Genomic DNA, 21,560 nt, shown 5'->3' with positions numbered 1-21,560 from the left:
GTAAGAATTTATATAATCAAAGACATTTTTTACTTAATATTGTTTGAAATCAATAGTAATGAGAGGCCTAAAGGAAACATGGAAAATAGTGAATGTGGGTGGTATTAAAAAGGTGAATTTTTCTTCCTAAGATGCCTTGCTCTCCCCATTCCTCAGATCCCCCTCTACCACCCACATATATTTGAAGCTTAGACTTCTTTCAGATATTGACACAATGCCCATTGGAAGACATGAAGGATTAAGAGGGAAGAAGAAATAAATAGAAATGAGGATACGCAGCACAGCTGTGACAGATGGGAATATAATCCGTGATATTATTGTGGGGAAATAAAACTTCTTACAACTAGTGGTTTGTGCAAGTGATTTGCACAGCAGGGCTGGATATTTTATATAACTTCAGAGCACTTCACTTATATGTTCTTGCTTTACTGTTAGGTGCCTGCGAATTAAGAGGAACAAAACTCACTGGTATTGCATGTCTTTGTGTTTTGCTAAATCAAAGAAATAAAACACTGCTAATTTGTCCTACAAATACCTTACCTATCACTGGTTGTAAGCATCAGGCTGAGCTTTCTATTCTCATGCATTTTGATTCTGCTTAGAATTTAGCTTTATAAAGCTCAACTGGACTGAAACCAGGTTGTGAGTATTGATAATGAGTCTCTGAAAACTCATCAACAATTACCAAGACTAACTTTGTTATACTTCTGACCCAGACATTAAGCAGAGGGCTGACTTTGAGGGATCTGGGATGGCTTTCAGAAGCTTTCTGTATTTATCCACCTTTCCCCATGGACCTTCATTCAGAGAGAACAGCTGCATCAAATTCGAGAAAACAAACTTCTAAGCCATGAAATCACTAGACAGTGAGTTGGGCCAACACTCTATTTGAAAGAGAATTACAAATTCAGGCAGCATTGCTTTGGTACTATTCAAATTTGATGTCTATTTTATGGTCCATAATTAAGAGCACAAATGCATTTATGTCACCAAAGATCACACGTTCAATTTTTAGTAAATGTTGGCTCCTAGAGCTTGAATGTACTAGGCAATATATGTGAAATACATTAAGCTGTGACAAAATGGCAAAGAAAATGTTACTTTTTTTTAGAGTGTAAATTATTTGAGGAGAAATTCTCAGAGGACTCCTGAGTTCCTTTTCTGTTTCTGCTAAAACTTTGTTAGACCTTTGTGTTAGTTCTCAAAAAATGACCCAAGCATTCTCCCTTCTAGGTATGCATGACCTTCACCATAAACTTTTAGGGTTCTCCCACTCTAACTCTGGATTTAGCCACCTAAGTTGGGTTGGCTAACAGATTTTAGCAAATGTGATATAAGCAGAAGGTTGAAAAGTGCTTGCATGACTGGACTTTCCTGCTCCTTGCTCTACTAAGGTTTTCATGAGAATATTTCCAGGCCTAATGGATAATGAGAGCCAGTACAGGCATTCCGGATGAGATTATTTAAATCTGCTAACAGCCAGCCAACCTCCAGATACATGGGCTAGCCTAGGCAGGATGAGCAGAGCTGCTTAGATGACCCGCAGCTGACTGTGGACAAGTGAGACAACCTAGCCAGATCAACCAAACCCCTCAAGACTCATGAGGCAAATCAACATTTATCGTGCATGTAGCTGAAGTGTTGTGGTTGAGTGTTACACAGCGTTATTGTGACATTAGATAATGATACCACCGTCTCATCTTTCAAGGGGTCTATTGCTTTCTACAAGGTTAGTATGATGTAATAAAAATATAGATATCGTAGAAGAATCCAAAGGATCTTCAGTCAGAAGAGAGATTTTGAGAACTGAATCTGTTACACACTGGTCTTGTGATACATGCCAAATTACTTAAATTCTCTACATCAGCCAAGTGCGTAATTGTGGAGATTAAAAGATATGTTATGTCAAACTTGCTGTGTGACCTTGGGCAAGTTGCTTAATGGCCTTTATCTCAGTTTTCCCTCCAGAGTAATTCTGAAGAATAGGAAAAAGGACACAAAGCATTAAACAGAGAGTTGGGCAGTTAAGAAATGCTCAATATATATTAAAATTTGTTAATTTTACTATTAGTTACATCTATAGTTTTGACTACAAAAGTAGCACACTATGGCTAAAAGATTTCCAGGAAAGTGCACTTGTTACTCAAGTAGGGCTTCAGGGCCCTGGGTACAAGAATCTGTCTTCTGGGGCTTCCTTTTATTAGCACAAATGAGTTGTCTGGTGACAAATTAGCTAATTATCCCCTTAGAAGATGGAAAAGTCTTCGTGGCAAGATGAACTTAAAAATCTGGAGGTTTAAATGTAAAAAGTGAAGGAAGCAGAGAGGCAAAGTACTTCTTAGCCCGAAGGCCCATATGAAAGAGCTAGCAGGAAGGCACTGGAGTGGTGAGAACCCTATGGGTAAGACTCAAGATGGAAAAGGCTATCCTCAGCATGAGGATGCTGCAGCGAGACGTGGGTTGGATTAAATAATCTTGGGGAATTATTTTAATGAAAGTTTTACAGTTGATATTTCTGAAACTGTGTGGCTTTTTTTTTTTTTAATCTTGCGTGCACACACACACACACACACACACACACAGAGCTAGTTTTACAAGATGGAAGGCTCTCCTGAGCTCTCCCATAAATTGATTGGTACTACAGAGGATTTGCACCTCTGGAAAGCCTATGCTGCTAACAATTTAAGTTGTGAAGGTGAGTGTTCCAAATCAGATATAACAGAGAAGGAAGGATGAAAGAGAGTATAGAGCTCAGTAGAAACAGAGATGGGAGAATTCTTCTTAGCATAAAGGCGGAGACATGTTACAGCATGCGACAGCTCTAGGAGCTGAAGGTAGACAGAATGAAACAGTTGGAAATCAAGTGACGTCTGAGCACTGAAAGACTTTTAGAAAGAATTTCTTCATTTTTCTAGTATGGAGGTAATGAATCTAACTATTGCTGATTCTTTCATTAGTATGTGTCAATAAAAGGAATAATGCCATTTGGAAGAAATAAATATCCAAGAGAACATTGTTTTATACCTCTGAAAGCAAGCCTGAGATTTACAAAACCCTCCAGCAAACGATACCTCAGGCACCAAGACCTTTCAAGATTAGTAGAAATAAGGACAGCTCCAGACAACAAGAGGCTGACTCTGAGTTAATGTGCACAAACACAGCAGTCCAGAGCGAGGATGAGGAAGAGAACAACAGGACTAATGAAAATTTTGTGAATAAGAGAAGAGCAAATTATAAGGTGAGTGTCACAGCAATGTTGATGATTTAAGAAAAAATAGTCATACTTTTCATAAGTTCTGTTTCATTTGTGTAATAAAAAGTCTAAATCTGTTACAGCTGATCACTGATTTGGTGTACCAGAAAGATGTTGTCCCTGCCCTCACCCAAATGGGGACATGCCATTATCACCTAAATGCTTCCCTGAGAATGATTTTCTGTGTCTGCCTTTAGAGTTCCCCAGTAAATAGGTCTAAATTTTCCTTAAATTTGATGGAGGGAACAGTTACAATCAGACAAGTTAAAAATAAACAGGAAAGGGTCCTAGATCCTGGTCCCACATTAGCCACCAATCTGAGCCTGGGCATTTAATTCCTCTTCAGTAAAGGCAAGAAGGTTCAATTAAAGAGATGTTATTTGTTAGTATGTTTCTGGCCAGAAACATTTCTTTAAAAAATTGTTCCAGGACAAGAATAAAAAGCAGCACAGAAACAAACATCAAGAGAGCACAGGAGTTTCTTTTACAGAGGTATGGACAAGCCAGAAGATATTCTTTGCCTTCAGCAACAAGGTGGTCCTAAAATTTTAACATGGATCTCTGCGTTTGGATGCCATTGATCTAGATTCACACTGCAAACTGAATTTTTTCTGAAAGGGCTATTGAACATATCATTTTTCCGACTATCATATACAAATTATCGTTCACACTGAATTAATTAGTTAATTAAATATATGTTGTTGAGTACCTGCTATATAGCAAATATTGCTCTAGTTCCTGGGGATAGAGCAGTGAAAACAAATACACAAAAAAGAAAAATCTCAACTCTTATGGAACTTGCTGCGTTGTAATGGAGGAACCAGAACAAATATAAATAGATGATAGATAGATAGAAGGTAGAGGATAGATAATGTGTGTGCACATACACATACATTAGAAGATCAAAGTGTTTGGGAGAAAAACAGAAGGACAGGAATTCAGGAAGTTTCAGAGGAAGGAGGTAGAGTGTTCATGAAGTACTATTTTCATGGTGAAATAAGAAAGATTATCAGTTGAGATGGAGGAAAGGGAAGAGTGTTCTGGGTTCAAGAGGATGGGGAGGTATGAAGCAGTTGCCTAGGAAAAAGAAAGATGAAGTGGGCAAGTGGCATATAATGTGATTCCTGCATTTATGATTCTTCCTGTGCCTACAATCAAGAATTCAAATGGGATTCACCTTCCATGGTGAGTGTTTTCCTCCAGATACATTGAGCTATGACTGCTACTGCCACAGGGTAAGCAGAATGGGATTTAAACAGCATTGAGGTGACTGTGAGGAAATGAGAGGACGATGAGGAAACGAGAGAGGCCAAGGGCATCAAATGTACACACAAAGGGGCGATTATGACTGGCAATGAAATTTAAGCTGGAAAGAAATGAACGAGGACATGAACAGGGCTGAAATTCACTGTTTTTTAAGCACCAATAAGGGGAAAAAAGAGAGAGAGAGTGTTGAAATAAGGGCACTAAGGGAAGTGAGCTGGGAAAATAAGAGGTGGTAGTTTGAATATGGAATTCTTAAAATGAGAATTACAGAGTCACATGTACTGGGAATGCTAGGACCTAAGGTGTGATCATGGTGCAAGAGGTTGGAGAAAGTTGTTGGTCAAAACTGTAGGAGGAGAGAAGGTCAAATAATTAAGAGTCTAGGGTATTGAAGGGATAATCTACATGGATATTGAAATCATGATGAATTATGCCAAGAGCAGTGTTAGAGAATACCAACTATGTCTGGGAGAAGAAAAGCACATCAAATTCTTAAAACTTTGTTTTCTTTAGTCTGCCTAAGAATTTGTAAAATGGCTTATGGGAATAGATCAACAAGGAGTACACCCTACACTTTATTTGAATTGATTTATGGCAGAAGCTTTATGTTATGTTCATTCCTCACATTACTAAGCACTTGAATCTCTCTTGTGCTTTTCTTTGTGTGCTCTGGGCAACATGTTTTATTTTATTGACCAAAATCTCATTTACAGTTCAATTAATGCAGTGGAGAAAACATGGTACATGCCAAGTCCCTCCATTCTTTATGGTCTGCACAGAGATTCTGGCAAGCCAAAACTAATTAATTCAAAAGAGAGAGCAAAGGAGGGAAGAGATTTAGTTCGTTCTTATTAAGAACAAGTAATTCCTCCTGCTCATACAAAATCTGCATGGAAATGTTGATAGCAAAGTAACTACATCTTACTGCTCAGGACCCTTTTTGAAATTTTAGTATCTTTTGGCTTACTTTGAGATGTATTAAAATGCCGTTCACACGATTTAGACTCACATAATAGACAAACATGTATGGAGAGCACAATATAAATCATATTTTGCTCTCATAACTGAATAAACGGTTTCATCCATAGTCTATCGACTTGCTAATATTTCCTTTCAGGGTCAGTTGAGTGATCTGCTATGCCATCCTGTTTCTAACAGGTACATGTACCTAAGTCACTTCCATTCCTAAAGTGGAGGGCTAAAAATGTGGATGCAGAATATCTTGCTTGATATCATTTCATATTGTTTGCCTTTTATTCATATTTCCTTCACTGGAGATTATAATCTGCTATCCACAGTGTACTATCAATTTTGGTGCAAAATTTCTTGTCAAGATTCTTCTTACAAAGTGATATGATTATATGACTGATCTGTTTTCTCTCTGCTAACAAATATCCAAAATAATAGATTGCTTTGCCTCTCTACTGTAAAAAGGAAAAAGATATGATTTGGCATAAACAATAGCTATCTTTTATTAATGCACATCTACTTAAAATAAAACCAGCATCAAGCTGTGGATAAATAAATATGTTAAGTCTCTACACTCTTGAGCTTTAGATGATGGTTTGACATCCTATCGCAAGCATGTATTTTCAAATGTTTCTTTGTCATATAGACAATGTCACATAATATTTTTTAAGATGTCTTAAAATACAAAATAAAATAAAAATAAAAGATGTTTTAAAAAATAAAAATAAATAAAATAAAAATAAATAAAAATAGTGTAATATCTTTTCTTAATTTGTTTTTGTTTGTCCGAAACAAGGACTATTAAACATCCAGATACAGCTGTTGATATGGGAAGGCTATGCAATTATAAAAAGGATTTGAGTTGGTCAGGAATATAAAAATAAAATAACCAATACTGAATTTCATCATATAATCCATAAAGTAAAAATCTGAACAAACTTCAGAGGAAAATAAATTTTACTTAATAGGCAAAAAGGATTTATAATATCATATGAGATTTAAAGATGACAGCAGAAAGTGAACTGAAATATGAATTTGGAAATAAGGGCAGTGTTCATTTCTGCTTTTTGTCCTCTTAGCATTGACTTACAAGTGTTTTTACTCTTTTATGACTTCAATCAGGTTACAATCCAATGCCTAATTAAATGTAAAATCCTCAGTATTGAATGTTGCTTCCTGTTCTCCATCATTACTCTATCTTAAAGTACAAATCATCAGCAGAAGGTGGATCCTAGATTGTCAGACATCTCCACTATCAGTTTTCCAACCACCCTCTTACTTTCCCTGACTCAGAGCTCCATCAGGCCCCAGGCTAATGCATGTTTAATTCATGCATCTTTGGCAAGGATTATCTCATCTGCCACTTGAATAATGCATTCTCCTACAATTCAAATTTGCGTTACTACTACCAACACAATAATAATGTAAGTTCAACATCTGGTGTATGAAGTGGAGAGGCCCTAACAAGGAACAAATGAAAAACAAAAGTACGAAGCAAACGATCTCTACTGTTTCCTGAAATCTGTGCCAGGTCTAACAGAGGGTCAAGTGCAGCTGCCAACTTGCCTGCTTTAGAAGTTCCACAGCACTTTGTCTCTTCTCTCTTTTGGTAGTAAACTGTGTTCCATCTCACAGCTCCCACAATGGGAGTAAAGCAAAAAGGAAAAGAGTCTCTATTGCTCTCCAATATGCACTATCTCATCGGAATTCTATAGCAAGACCTCCACATGGAGCCCAGTTCTGCACAGAACATTATTAGTTAAACTCATAGTCAACTGAATGTTCTGGCCCAACCTTCTCCAGCCTACTATCACTTCCCACCAAGAGATGTGAGTTCAGTGAAACTAGGAAGTGGGCATAAAGTGCACCAAAACCAATATTGATGTCATTCCCTTTCAGAGTGATATTCCATTTTCAGGAAGAGGCTAGAGAAGAGATTCCAAAATATATATGTATTCCATGAGAGTCATTTTTGATGTGGAGCAAGGAGTTCCCGATTCCTAAGAATTTTAGCTATTCTTGGCATGGCTAAAAATAGGAGGAAATCCCAAAACAAAAGGGAAGATCCTCCACACAGGCATGGCAAAGTGTGTAAAATGGAGAGTCACGTGGTACCAATTCTCCTCTTCTCACTCAGAAATGGAGACCCAAGCTGTTAATGAAGTACATGGTTCCCCAGAATAAAGACCACATAGACTAGCCTTCATTGTGGGTATCTAATTTCTGGCCAATGCAATATATCTAGAAGTGGTAGTGAAACTTTTAGGGAGAAGCCGAGCAGCTGGCATAGAAATGAGATGGGTTAAGCTGGATGAAACAGGCAACCTGGACCACAAAATGGAAGTCAAACATTGAAGATGATCCAGAACGTATGTAGAAGAACCCTAGTCCTTGATGGTCATGGAGGACCTGGAAACTCTTATTCAGACATTTACCTAAGAGAAAAATAATTGCATCTTATTGCAACCACTGTTATATTTTTTCCTGTCATATGCAGATGAAACTAATCATAACTAATACATTAGAGAAGGCTAATTGTCTCATTTTATTAGAGGCATTCAGAAACAATTATGAAGAACTCCTTTTCACAGGTGTTCCTATGAGATGATTTCAATATTATATGCATTTCAAGAAGCATAATAGCATTGGATAATGTAATTAATTCAACCCATTTTGCTCCCTCATCCAGTTCCTCTAAATCCCACAGTTCCTTTTTAAGCTTGTAAGGCAGTATTGTAATCATTACAAATGTTCACAAAATTTCTGGTTCTCCTTCCTAGCAAGCACCTGGCAGAGTTGCCCTTCCCTGACCACTTGAAGTCAGCTGGCTATGTGACTAGCTTGACCAATGAAATGTGAGCAGAAGTAACATATGTCACTTCTCTGAGAAAGTTTTTTTGTTAATTTTATTTTATCAGTGTTCCAAGATTCATTGTTTATGCACCACACCCCAGTGCTCCATGCAATACGTGCCCTCTTTAATACCCACAACCCCCAACCCTCCTTAATACTTACCACCCTTCCAACCCTCCACCCCTCCAAAACCCTCAGTTTGTTTCTCAGAGTCCACAGTCTCTTCATGGTTCGTCTCTGAGAAAGTATTAAGAACCCAGTGTGAAAGGTTCACACTTTGTGTGAGATGCCCCCTACTTTCCCCCAGTGATGATTATGATTTCTCTTATGAGTTGCAAGATAGAGCCCCTGCCACACTGGGTCCCTGTATAAATGTTATGAATGACCCTGCCATTCCAAAAATAGCATAAATCAGAACAAAGAAATAAACTTTATTTTATTAAAACACCAACTTGGCGGGGGGGGGGGGGCATTGGGTTGTTTCTGCAGCAGTAATTAGCCTATCCTAACTGATATGGGGAGCTCCCTGAACAGTTTTTATGATCTAAATCATCCTGTGTGTGACATCATATTGATACAGAGAAAGAGAGAGAACTTAATAACTTTTAAAGACTGAGCCAATGGAAGTATCAAAGTTCTCCTTTGCCTAAGGGTTTTCTACCTCCACAGCATTCCCTACATACCTGCAAAAACTTTCAGGTCTCTCTTCCTTACCTCAGAATCTCTCTCTCTCCATCTGTGCTTTTTCAAGGTACTGCTTCATGAGTCTCCTTGGTTCTATTTCCAAACATCTATGAAGGGTAAGTCTATAATACCTCCTTCCACCTGTTTTTATCTCTCATTATTGATTTTGGTGATCACATCCTTACTGGTCTGGTCCCGACCACTCTACTGGAAATGCTGTCTGTAAGTAAACCGATGACTTTATAGTTAACAAGACTAATGGTTTCATCCTCCTCAACTACGTTGCCCCGTGGGCCCCGATGACATTCCTCCATAGTTTTAATGATAACAGTTTTCCTGGCCCTCTTCTTCTTTCTCACCACTTTGCTCCATCTCCTTTCCTGACTACTTTCTTAACTTCAACTACTACCAAGTAACTCCCATTAATCTCCTTTCCATTACTCTTTTTTCTTTATTTTTCCAGATGAGCTCATCAGCACTACAATTTATGAGCTAATGTCTCAAAACAGCCCCAAAACTCACTCAGTAAGTACTCAGAAACCTCAGAGAATTCTAGCTTCTCATAACCAAAACAGAAATTATTATCTTCTGCCTCAACTTTGGGTTGCCTTTACTATTTTCCACCATATCTTCACCCTGTATGCTGAAAACCTCAGTCATTATTGACTCCTTTCTCCCTAATGCACATCTCATCAGTGCCTTCAGTCTGTTCCTTTTTGTGCGTTTCAGGGGCAATTCCTTTTCTGAGATTTGTATTGTCTCTATTTGCTCTTGGAAACAGCCTCCTTACTCACCTGTCCGCCTTCCTTGTCTACTCATGCCAATCTTTCAGTCATGAAATCTCCTAAATTATCTCTACTAATAATATCTCTATGATGTTATTAATCATATCTTGACCATATTATCCCTACAAAATGAAGTGTGAATTATTGCTGCATTGAAAAAGCCCTCTAAATCTGACTTTAAAACTTTAAAGCTTTATGTCCTACACTACCCAACTAGCAGTATAACCCAAAAACCTCAGATGACTCCATGTCTCAAATCTTCTTTTTCTCAAGTTTCTTATTCTTTGTTACATTTCTCTACTGTGCTTTATGTTTCTATATCCTCAACTAGACTATGAACTACCCTGGTAATTATAGGTAGATTGAGATTGAGATTTTGTATATGTAATATATGTAATAATTTATCTATGTTATTAATATAATTACAAGTAATTAATAAAATTAATTATATATAATATACACTGATAAACATATTTTTTAAGCAGTAAGAAATTCTAAGCTTGTATATTTTTTTTATTAAAAAAAAAACATCAATAGACCTGCTATAGTTTCTTTTAACTTTACTACTTGTTTTCCTTCCAGTCAAGCTCTGTGTAAAAACTAGTTTTCACTCTTCATAAAAGTTCATGTTATCAAAAAGCAAATCTTTCATTTAGGCAAAAAGTATTTTATGATCTTTTATAGGAGAGGAAAGTCAGTGCTAAATTACTTAGAAATAGTTTCAGAATGCTGTAAAGTAAAAGCTGTAATGAATAACTTGTCCATACTTTGTATGCCGAGACATTTTTGAGCAAATCTTAAAAGCAATGCACAGGGATTTAGTCATGAGACTTTCAGCAAGATTAATGGAAGCAATGCTCCTTAAATCCCCTGGCACAGCTTTGAAAATTTCCCACGTGCTATCAGTGATGTCTTTGTGACTTAAAATTCTGACTTTGGTTTCAGGTTGCAGATTTAAGGAAGCAATGAATGTGTTTGATATTGACAACCTTGTGGCCTCAATTATATAATAACAGGGTATCAGGTTTTGATGATAACCCAGAGACTGTTCTATCTGATACTTGAATTCTCTCTACAATACTGGTCAAATAATCATGCCACATCTATTCGAGCAGGAAAATCATTGACTTCCAAATGTCCATTTTATTTAGACAAACCAAAGACAAAGATTAAAGTAGCTTAATTTATGATGGTGGAAGATATGAATTTTAAAACTTTACAGAAAGAAAATTTAATCATTATATAGTGTCCCAAAAACCCTACTAAAACTTGAAGCGTCTAATGATAACTGAAGGACACTCATGGAAAAGAAGCTTCATATTTATTTAGTGTGGGTTCATTAGTGTTAGAACTAATTCTTGAAAGTGGTTTCTCTACAGTTAACTAGTCATGGAACAGTGCTTGTTCACAGATATCCTTAAGATGGGACATTTGTGGAGTCTCCCTCTCAGACCAGAAATTTTAGGTCAGGGAAAGGAATATTCAGGAGGTCCAAGACTAAACGTAAGCAAGCAAACAAAAATTCTTATTTTGAAAAATCAAACTTCTCTGGAGGTTTCTAACACTAATCTTTTTCTTTCGGGGATTTTCCACATCATCAAAATAGTCTTTAGATTTCATAGGACATATTACAAACTCTGTGCTAGTCTCATCCTGATTTAAATCTTCAGAGCGGTCCAGCCATTATAAGAGACCTAACAACCAGCATTCTGAAACCACATTTTCTACTTCTGTAGTAAAGAGCTAAGACACATTAGTATTTGAAAAAAAAAAATTATTTATTTGTTATAATATTTATGGCATCATTTTTTCTTGTCAAAATCATTTTAAACAACTTCTAGAACACTTAACTTCCACTAAATGTGTCACCAGTTTAAGCCAAAAGGATGTCAACAGCAAACATATTTTAACATGAACTATAATCTATATCTCCATAGAGATCACTGTTTCTAATACAAGATTCTGCCAGAGTGCCAACCTAAGAAAAAGAAAATCAAATGTGTTTTAAGAGAAAAACCTAGAGTCCAAAAAAAAAAAGCTACAATTTAGGTATTTTACACTTTGATTTATTAAGTAACTACAGAATATGCATTTGCAGTTACTATAGTTTCCCTTGGCACTAGGTAGAGTCTGTGTATCTTTCAAGATGCTCTGTATTTTTCAAAGATACCCTCTGGTCTAAATTATTTTAACCTGAAGTAGTCCTTTACATAAAGATCATAATCACTTAAAAGTCTAACATGTTTAATAAACGGGCATCTGGGTGCTCCATCAGTTGAATGTTGGACCCTTGATTTCGCTTAAGTAGCGATCTCAGGCTCGTGAGATTGACCCCCTCATTGGGCTCCACACTCAGTGTGGAGTCTGCTTGAGTTTCTCTTTTCCTCTCCCTCTGCCCCTCCCCCTGCTTGTTCTCTCTTTCTCTCTCTCTCTAAAGTAAATAAAATATTTTTTAAAAATTAAAAATAAAATGTTTAAGAAAATACTTGGGGGACTGAAATAGGAAGCTCTCAGATGAATATCTGTGAGCTCTTGTGGCAAAATTCACAATAACAATGTAGATTGAGAATGTATGTTATTTTGTTTTAAAAGGATAGTGAAATGAAACCAAGAGTAGCAATCTCTGGGTGCCTGAGTGGCTCCGTCGGTTAAGCATCCAACTCCTGAGTTTTGCTCATGTCATGGTCCTAGGGTTGTGAGAACAAGCCCCACATCAGGCTCCATTCTGGACATGGAGCCTGCTTAAGATACTCTCGCTTTCTCCCTCTGCCTCCATCTCAAAAAAGAAAAAAAAAAAAAAAAAAGAAAGAAATAGCCATCTCTGATGGGTCACACTGAATCTCAAATAATGCCACTAGAAAGACACAGGTAAAAAGGAAGGTGACACAGATGCTTTCTGGAGTTTCTACAGGATTTAGTGTGAGAGAGACAAGGAGTAGGGATGAAAGCCAGAAAAGACTGTCTCCAAGACATTCCTTTTAAAGAGTGGATGAAAAAGAAGAAAATATGTGGCTATAAGATGTCAAAAAGACCAGCAATTGGACTTCAGATGTCGGTGGGGAAAAAATCTGCATCTAACTTTGAAGGAGTAGATAGTTTGGTACACAAAGGATATCATATCTTCAGGAACATAAGGGACCGAGAGTTGGCCCATTTTTAGTTATATTCTCTTAAAGTAGATATGATCCAGAGTCATAGGGACCAAAATACAACACAAAAGCTTTAAATAAGATAGCTTTTGCTTTGGTAATAAAAGCATAGACAGGCCTGTGGGGGAAATTAACACAAAGTTTGCAGGATGAAAAAGAATGAGATGGAATTAAGCTTAAGATTGGTGTGATTAATTTTTTAAATCTGTGCCTACCCTAATTGAGCCAAGAGAGAGAAAAACAAAACTTCTAATTGTTTGTTCCTCCTTGACACACACACACGGCTATTGTTCTGCTGTTGATGTTACATAAGTGTCTTCATATGTTTCAATGCTCAGAAGGATGACAAATAGGTTTGTCTTGTTGAAGAGCTAAGTGAACAGTGAGAAAAGCATTTTAGGCCACAGAGAGTAGATGAAGTGGCGTTATTTGAATTTTGATGACTTGAGTGGAAGCTGGACATTTGTTCCTAGATTTATGTACAAAACATTTGGCTTTCCTTCAAACATAACATTTATCCTCTACTCTAGGCAAGTGGTCAACCTTCCATGTTGGAGTGCTGTATTTATATTAGCATGTGCTCTTAGACTTGTACGTCTGTTTTGCCAACTGACCACACTCTGAAGAAATATATAGATGAAAGCACAGGCAAATTGTTATTTGTCCATAACCTCAATATACTCGAGTGGCTTTTACATGCTACCCCATTTTAGCAAAGCCAAAGTACAGAGGTTTAAAGAAAACTTCTAGCATGTGTAATTATCTTTGTTTGAGATTACATACTCATCATTACATAATTGAAATCACAATGCTCTACATGGTTGTGGTAGAAAGACATTCCCTCTAAACCTTATCCAAAAATCACTCCTCTGTGTGCAAACTTTCTCTGGCCACTCTCCACAACCAAACAGGAAAGTTGTATAATTTAGTCCAGACCACAGCATTCCCAGATAAAAATAAACTTTAAGCCATAGTTCTGGAGGACAGCATTATTCCTCAATTTACACAAGTGGCACCCTTTCATTTACAGTCACTCTGGGCTTTATATTCAGTCTGATTCAATCAGTTTAAGCATCAATATTTAACAGTACCTAGAATGGGTTTCTTAGACTGTGACATTAGGAATATTGCAAAATAAATACTCAGGAAGAGATTAACCCACACCCTTTTGAAACCCATACATAGCTTCTATGCCTACTTGTACAAAATGAGCCATAAGGAATGCACTGAAGGTTTCTACAACAACTTCCAGTTCCTCTTGCCTTAAGTAGAGTAAAATGTTAAATTATATGGCTAATATCTAAACTACATGGATGGTCTGTGTTTATACATACTGGTTTTCTCCCTTGGGGTCTGGTCTTCTCTGAAATAGAAACTTTATCATTAACTGTAGGCATGATAGTGATGAAGTCCCAGAACCTAAGTCAGGTTCAGTGGGGTGAGGTTCGGAGCTGATGACTAAAGAAAGAATTCTTAAGACATCTTTGGTGCAAAATGGTGGTTTATTAAAGCACAGGGACAGGACCCATGGGCAGGAAGAGCTGCTGCCCCGGGTTGTGAGGAGTGGTTGGTTATATACACAGGAGTTGGGTAGGTGAGGACAAAGGGGTGTTCAGAAGGGCTATTGGGGCAAAGAATACTATCAGAATATTGAAGGCTTAGTTACTATCAAGTAAAGACAATTGAGAGTCTCCTGGTGGAATGTTACATTCCTGCTATCAAGCATCCCTGTTAATGAGATTTAGGTTTAGAAGAAATTTAACTTTATTTACTTTTCCTTCTACTTCCACCTCCTTCGGTTTTTTATGGAGGGGAGGGTGACATTAGGGCTTGAGGAACTGAGTTCTGTGTCTTTGGAAATTGGGCTATTGATAAGGTAACTTCTTTGTTGTAATCTCAAGGACATTTGCAGACCAAGGGAGACTCCTGTCTTGCAGGATTGTGATCTCAGCAAGTTAACTATTTATCATTTTATGGCAGTCAGGGGTGTCTGAGGAATGCTACACATATGGAGGGGAGCGGATGAAGGGGGGGGTGCAAGGCGCCAGCTTTTGCTTTGTCCTCAGCCAGCCTCCTGCTCCCTCATCAATAGAACTTGTTTGCTAATGCAGAAGTGAATATGTATGGCTTGCATCTTTCTGTAGCCTCAATGTGTGTTTCTTTGGTTGCTCTGTTTGCTATAATTGCTAATCACTATGAATCACTATAATTGGTGAAATGGGCAATCTTTATTTCCAAAGAAAGAGTCACTGTAAACTTGATGTGGGGAATGAAAATGAATTTCCATGTAAGGCCTTTACATCCTTTACATAACATATCCCAGCTATTACTCTTCTTAAAGATAATAAAATGAGGTGACCCATCTTTATCTAAAGAATATGGTGAAGTGTCAAGGCACAGTAGATAACAGTCATTTTGCCTCCTTCACTCTCACCCCTGGGAATTCTGTTCACACACATACATTTATGATTCTTGAGCCAGCTTACCTACATTACCTCCCGTTCTGGTCATAGCCATTAATTCAAGGGTGAGCACTTGACTCTAGATGGGTCAATATGAGAACTTGGGTGAAAATTTTGCAACTTGGAGCTCAAGTTTCTCCTTGGGTCCCTGACTCATATGCTGGAAAGTAAGAGAGCTATCAAATGCTAGTGCTGTTGAATAAAGAAGTAGAGGAAAGGGGGTTGTAATGAAAGGAAAGAATCAAACCACATTACAAAGCAAGGATATTAAAATACTGTTTGATTATTTCAAATATCTAGCTCCATTTGTCTTTTCAGAGGAATTTGGTGGTGCCCTAATAGTGTCATCTCCCTAGTTTGAACTAGTTTAATGATACTGGTAAATGAAAGTGCCCCAGTAAAACACTAGAATATAGTTCCTGTGGCCTTAAAAGGTAGGATGTCTTGTTTTCAGGCAAATGGTCCCCCGTAGTGTATTGGATTCTAAGCACCCTGGACCTCCTTCTCCCTAACTTGGCTGATGCAGTTGACTTGCAATGAGCAGGGTACTGGATATGCTGTCAGCCTCTGGCCAAGTGTTATCCCTAGGGGCTGAATTGTATTATCTACCAAGAGGCTGTGGCAGATGCTTAATGGTCCCATCAAGCCCAATGCTTCACTCTTAGGTTGACAATGCTTACAATATAATAATTTACAGTTCTTATCAGGGTAGCCTGAACCAAGCAGCTAAGTGAATTCTGGAAAAAAGCCCTAGGCAATCAGTCTGATGGAAGATAATCTGATAAAATAAATTTCATATAAAGGTGTACGTGAGAGACACTGAGTATCACAAGCAAGTTTTACTAACAAACAAAGGATAATACTTTAAAATCTCTTAATACGAAATATTATATAGATAGTATCTGCTTGGTCTTTTCTACATTTTCTTTTCTTACAATTGTTCCTGTTGCCTAGCTACTAGTTGCTTAGTTTTCTGCAGCACTACCCTATAAAATTTTCTACTCTGAGCAATTTAAGTTGAATCCCTGTTTTATGAGGCAGGGCCCACAGCAAAATCCACTCAATCCCAAGACTCAAGTGAATGAGAATCAATTCAATGTGAACACAGAATGCTTGCCATGAGGGGTGGAATTGACTTACACATCAAAGAAAGTTCTTACACGATATGACTTTAGGTTGTGAATACAATCCTTAGTGCTCTCCCCATTTATCTTCCTCATTCATTGATTTATATAAAAATTCCACCATTTTCTTTAAAAACATTAATTCATTAAAAATAAAAATCTCCAAAGATAGGTAACATTTTACACTGTTTTCTATAATGCATACCATGATGGAAATGAATCACTTGAGCAAGTGGTCAAGCAGTGAAGGGAGGAAGCCGAGTACATATATGGGGTGTGTGGGGAGGCAAAGCAGTACCAAAGAAGGAAATTGAGCTTGTTGAAAGCAAATTCTATCACTTGGTGATTTTTTATTTATTGTTTTGCCTTGCTAAAAGGGCCTAAATAATATGCATGATCATTTTAAAGACATGAATGAAGATTATAAACAATACTATTTTTCTCTTAAATGCTCTGTCAAAAGTTTCAGAAGACTGCTATCAAAGGGGCAGTGGCATCAGAACTACTGATTTCTATTGCCCAAATGACTTTTTGTGTAGGTGTGATTACCTGATCACAATATTCTAACAGATGTTATAAATGATGCTTTTCTTGATGATTTCAACACGAATATCAGACTGCTACTAACCACTTATTAAAATGAATATCCTTTAGAGGAAAAACCACATAAAACTTCATCTCTGTATCTTCTACAATGACTAGAACAGAACCTGGAAAATATCAGACACACTAAACACTTGAACTATTAAAACTTATATGAAACAAGATATAAAGAAATCTAAAAAATCTAGGTTCAATTAGCTGCCTTCAGTCTCAGTTCTTCTTAATCATAGTCTTACATTTCCTTTCCCTAAATCTTTAACAAATCATGGGTCATGAAAAACCATGCTACCCTTTTTAAATAGAAATAGCTATCATCTTTTCTGAAGATCAGATAGTTAATATGTGCTCTTTTACCTTATACCCAACACACAAAACCTAGGGTGGTGTTTCCCAGACTTAGAATTATAAACACATTGAACACAGAATATGGAGTCACCAATCACAGATTGCATGCTTTCAGGAAACACAGTTTGGGAAATATGGGTTTAAATTTCCCTCTCCTTTTTCACCAGGAAATTTATCCAGATACCTCAACATTTTCTCTCCTAATTTTCAAGACTTCCTTTTAGTAATTGGAACAAAAATTATCATCACTACTATCTTTCCATGTCACAAAGTAACTTCAGATGGCTGGGTTTGACCAGCACGATGCCTCCCAGTAAAGAGCTTACATAAAGCTCAATTTAAGTAAATGTTTCACAAGTTAACATTGTAACAGATGCCTTTATTAAAGGTTATAATTCATAAGTCTGTTTCCAATTTTTAAAGGCCCAGTCTCTCTCTCTCTCTCTCTCTCTCTCTCTTTTTTTTTTTTTTTTTTTTTTTTGCCAAACTGTTAAAAACGTATGGAAGTTACAAAGTAGAGTGGCTAACAATCTCACAATATCCTAGTACTGGTGCTGTCGATACCCCCACCCCAACCCCAGCCACCCTCTTAGAATAATCTCTTTTCCAAAATATTTGTTGGAAGCTTTAAAGCGTCCAGCAATATTTTCAGTATTGAAGATATACAAGTGAAGGAGTAAAGCAATTCTCTGCCCTCAAATAGCTTATAATATAGTAGTAGAGTGATAACGAGCATAAAAACAAACCTTCTATCCTAAATTTTCCACCCTAAAATCTATTTTCTGGGAGCCCTCCTTGCCTCAAATGACTAGCTGTCACTTCACCTCTACTTTTTGAGGTCTTGTCATTCTCTTTGCTATCACTGGGCCTCCCTTAGTCTTGGTTTGTAGAAGGCACCTGCCACTTACCTTCTTGGTGATGCATGGGCCACTCCTACTAAAGCATTCCTTGTAAAGCTGGCAGACCCTGAACTCTCCCTTTGAACACACCCATTGGGAAAGAGATATCCACCCTTACTTATTTAAGCATTTTGAGCCGCCTTCTGCCATTTTCTGTAGCACTTCTGGCATTTCTATCATACTTTGAGTGTGCCAATACTTTCTTCAAAATTTCAAAAGTCAAAGTAGCAACATGTTAGATCCAGGGTCTTTGCTGGGTAATTAAAATGTTTAATATTAAAGAGGACTTCCATATTCACAAGAGTTCCACAAACTCTTCTCACCCTGGTGTTCCATAATTGTCCTTTGGATCCAGTACTCTCAGGACCCAGTCCTATCAACACGTGTCTCCAGACTCCTGTACATTTTGGCTAGGTCTTTTGGCTCTTCATTGGAACAGCTTCTTTCCACCCTTTTCAGGGTTGGCATTTCATCTCTCCAACCAGTCCATGCTGTAATTTCACTCCAATTACTCTTCTGGTGGTCAGAAGGTGAGGTCTGGCTATATCCTAAAAATGGTGAGGACATTTGCCATTTTTCAAAGCAGAGGTCCTTCATCATCTTCAAGCATATGGGAATCAGGAAGGCATAAATTGCTGCTGCAAGTGTAGATGGTTCATGAAAATCTAGGGTTACAATTTTCAAGTACACCCATCCAAATGTCTCTGTCCAAAATCTCAGCATTCCACTTGTTCCAACTAGAGCCCTGAATGGGGGCTTTGCCATAAGACTTGCCAGGGCTGAGAATGCCACTTTCTTGGGTGTTCTGTTGTTCTTATAATTAGGTCCTGGTTCCTCTGCTTTTTTCTCCCTGGTAGCTACAGGAGATTGAGTTTCTTCATATGTTTCCCAACAGGTCCTCTGGCTCCCACACTTAGCCATTAATTTAATTTATGAAATACATGTATTGCTCCCAACAATCAAATTCCATAATCCTTATAATTATTACTTTGCCCAAATTTCTAAGGTATCTGAGATACTGCCTCACCAGTGCTTTTCCTTCTATGAGTATACTGTCCCAGCTCATCAAAAATAAAAATGTTTAACGATTGCACCCCAATGTACCAAGAGACCCCACAAGGGATTGGATCCTCCCCAGGCTTTACTGGAACTGGCTGGTGGCAGTTAAATCCTATTTTAGATTCAGACCCTCAGACCCACTCCAGGCACCACTTCTGTTAGGCCAGATTCCCTATGAAACACTTAGACAAATAGATGTCTGCAAGAGCTTCATATGGGAGTACCCTGGGGGTCAAATCTGGGGACAGGGCTGAAGAAAAGAGGACCAGACTGAGGGAAGAGTTGAACATTGATGCAGCCACAATAGAGGTCTCAGCCTACCCCACAGACGCTCAGGTTCTGGGAAAACCCTCCAGAGCAATCTTGTCTGGGAAGAGAGGGGTGAGTTTTTGCTTCAGGCTTGGGGAATAAGTACTTTAATCTTGAGAGGTGGATCTGAACAGGGCAACACTTCATTCAGCATAAGCAGAAACCTTTCAGACACAATTAGCAGAAAACAAGACGACATATGCAGCTGCAAGGCAAAATATGGCAATGCAGATGCAAGTGGGTTATTTGATTTGATGGAAGCAAGATCAAGTAATGATTTTTAATTTTTTCTTTCCATGAAAAACAAAATGAGATAATTAGTTGAGGATGAGTAAACAGATTTTGAGGAGAAAAAAAAATTACACAGTTCTTGAGGACAACGGGACAAGATATTGACAGAAAAGTAGAATAAGATGGCCAGGGACCCCTGAAACTTTCCTGAGATATACTGTCATAAATTTAAGTGAAACAAATCAACATGTTGGAGTGTTGTTTTTCAACAACATTTAGTTTCTCAAGTGCAAGCACAGAGTAGGCAGGAAGGTAGGTTTAATGAGGTTGAAGCTCTCCCTGAGTATAGTGGTGGGAGAGGGATAATGGAATGGACATTATAGGGAGGAGGATATATTTTATATGAATTATAGCATCTAAACTAAGGAGAGATATTAAGAACAAGAGGAGTACTAATGACAACAAAAACAAAAATAATATTCAAATGACTAGAAAATCTTAAAGGGTTAAATGTTTGCAGGAGCAGGTGATACTAGACTTGATGAACTAGAAATACACGGAATGATGGGGCACCTGGGTGACTCAGTCATTGGGCATCTGCCTTTAGCTCAGGTCATGATCCCAGGGTCCTGGGATCCACCCCCATGTCTGGCTCCCTGCTCAGCGGGAAGCCTCTTTCTCCATCTCCCATGCCCCCTGCTTGTGTTCCCTCTCTCACTGTGTGTCTCTCTCTCTAATAAAGAAATAAAATCTTAAAAAAAAAAAATACGGCGGGGGGGGGGGGCGCGCCTGGGTGGCTCAGTTGGTTGAGTGACTGCCTTTGGCTCAGGTCATGATCCCGGACTTCCAGGATTGAGTCCCTCATTGGGCTCCCAGCTCCTTGGGGAGTCTGCTTCTCCCTCTGACCTTCTCCTCTCTCATGCTCTCTCTCACTCATTCTCTCTCAAATAAATAAATAAAATCTTTAAAAAAAAAAAATGGGGAATGCTGAGTTTATGGTGCATTACTTCCAAGGGAGAATCAGGTATACCTTTCAGAATAAAAATCTATAGAGTACTTCCCCAGGCTTAGATAGCTGAGTTGATGCTGAGGGAGTGATCATTGTTAGTGAGAAACTCAAAGATGTGAAAATTCAGAGTGTGGGTTGAGTCATCCACATGATGCTGAAGTCATCAAAAAAGAAAAAAGAAAAAAAAAGGTAAGACGGGGTGGCAAAAAAAAAAAAAAAGAGTTATGTTAAAATTATCAATAAATATGTCAGTTACCATGCAGTTGGTACATACTGCAACAAGGGGAGGGAGTCCTTATTTAAAAAGTTAAGGCTTGGGCGCCTGAGTGGCTCAGTGGATTAAACCGCTGCCTTCGGCTCAGGTCATGATCTCGGGGTCCTGGGATCGAGTCCCACATCGGGCTCTCTGCTCTGCGGGGAGCCTGCTTCCCTCTATCTCCCTCTCTGCCTGCCTCTCCATCTGCTTGTGATTTCTCTCTGTCAAATAAATAAATAAATAAATCTTTAAAAAAAAAAAAAAGTTAAGGCTTTAGGGGAATGAAAGTCTGAATAAACTTGAA

General features: G+C 38.0%; 1 pseudogene; it reads left to right on the top strand.

The window, feature by feature from the left end:
* Nucleotides 1-2,598: 2,598 nt before the first annotated feature.
* LOC101685935 overlaps nt 2,599-21,560 on the top strand; it is a 54,090-nt pseudogene continuing 35,128 nt past the window's right edge.

The sequence above is a fragment of the Mustela putorius genome, unplaced genomic scaffold (genome assembly GCF_011764305.1).
Source record: "Mustela putorius furo isolate JIRA1106 unplaced genomic scaffold, ASM1176430v1.1 tig00003858_pilon_pilon_pilon, whole genome shotgun sequence".
Taxonomy (NCBI): domain Eukaryota; kingdom Metazoa; phylum Chordata; class Mammalia; order Carnivora; family Mustelidae; genus Mustela; species Mustela putorius.
This window is presented reverse-complemented; position numbering and strand designations above follow the sequence as displayed.